Source organism: Equus quagga, unplaced genomic scaffold (assembly GCF_021613505.1).
Source record: "Equus quagga isolate Etosha38 unplaced genomic scaffold, UCLA_HA_Equagga_1.0 HiC_scaffold_4819_RagTag, whole genome shotgun sequence".
Taxonomy (NCBI): Eukaryota; Metazoa; Chordata; class Mammalia; order Perissodactyla; family Equidae; genus Equus; species Equus quagga.
In genome coordinates this window covers 3,990-5,536 of record NW_025793885.1, presented here as the reverse complement: position 1 = coordinate 5,536, position 1,547 = coordinate 3,990, and the positions used below count along the sequence as shown (strand labels likewise).

General features: G+C 41.8%; 1 non-coding gene across 1 annotated transcript; it reads left to right on the top strand.

Annotated features, from left to right (window-relative positions):
* Window positions 1-477: 477 nt before the first annotated feature.
* Window positions 478-551, top strand: TRNAI-AAU (transfer RNA isoleucine (anticodon AAU)). Its single transcript has one exon. It is a non-coding gene; the product is annotated as a tRNA-Ile (tRNA).
* The last annotated feature ends 996 nt before the right edge of the window (window positions 552-1,547 follow it).

Genomic DNA, 1,547 nt, shown 5'->3' with positions numbered 1-1,547 from the left:
GACGCTGAGTTGCTGGAAACTTGCCCAGGAGCGAAAGCTGCCTGTCCAGGATCTTTGCGAGGGCTCTGGAGCTCAAACTTGTCTCTTTCAACACACACACACATGTACACCCGCTCCTGCTAAACGCGTTTCTGAGTTGTTGTCCAGCCTCTGTTGTGAATATTTCTCTATGTTTTCTTGGGGCGGAATCGAGTTTGAGAAAGTCTGTTTTTCACGAGACAAACGAAGTTCGTTTCTGCTGGAGGCAGAGTTTTCGTTTCGTCTTTTTCTTTGCGCGGGAGTGCAGAAAGGGGAAACGGAAAACAGGAAGAGAGTCTGGAAGAAACAATATTACTTGATCTTGGTTAAAAGAAGTTAAACGAAAAAGTCTCCTTTGGAAAGGGGCAAGAAAGATTCGCCTTAATTTTAAACAAACACAGGGATGTTAACAAAAATACGCTTTTTACTTTCCGATGTAAAAAAGAGTGCTCCATCGGTGGCCGGTTAGCTCAGTTGGTTAGAGCGTGGTGCTAATAACGCCAAGGTCGCGGGTTCGATCCCCGTACGGGCCAAGGAGAGCTAACACATTTTAAATCAAAATTAATCTTGTAGTCACGGCGAATATTGGAAATGGCGTCTTAGACATAAAATTGGGATTAAATGTGGACTTCATTTAGTGATCCTCAGCAGTGACACCTACCTTCTTCGTCCCTCTCTTCAAAGGGTAGGGGGCAGGGGTAAGAGAAAGCTTGTGGAAAAAGTGGTATAGAACCTTGAGTAAGAAATTTTAGTAAAGATAATGAGCGTACAAGGATAGAGGTTGGCATTGGAGGTGAGATTTGTGTCTAATGGCCGCTGACTCTCTGAGAGCCCCACTTTCCTTGTCCCTTTCCCAGAGTCAGTCCACAGAGGCTCCGTGAGGCCCTTACGAGCTTCGTCCACCCTATTGTCTCCCTGACCTTTGAGCGGGTTTTTCAAAAGTATTAAAGTCGCTATTGTTACTGTTAAAATAATCAGAATCGGACACATTGCACATTTTCCTTTCTCTTCCTTTTCTTTCTTTCTTTTCTTTCTTTTTTTTAATTATCAGTAGGCTTTTACCAGAATTTCTGTCTGTGAGAACAGATTTTTTTTTTTTACTTCCGGATCTCCAGGACCAAGAACAGTTCTGAACACAAAGGAGGCATTCGGTAAATGTTTGTGGAGTGAATGTATGAAGCCTTGCCATCAGTGTGTTTTCAAAAGTTGGGATTTCGTTTGTTGAATCTGATTGGTACACACATATAAAGGAAACAAAGCCTACCATAGTCACCATTTATGACAAAACATCGTGATTGTAGAGGCCACATCATTGTATAGACTACGCAAGAATTTCAGAAGTGAAAAATTAATGACAAATATAACCCCAGCAAAAAATGAAATTTAGAAGTTTCAGATTTGACAAAGGGGCATTTTCAAAGGGATGAGGAAACTACTGCTGATACTTGAAATACAAAGTCAAAGCTCATTTAAGGAGACAGCTGTGTTGGTAAAGCAGAGACTGAGAGAGCCCATGGATGATGTTTTGT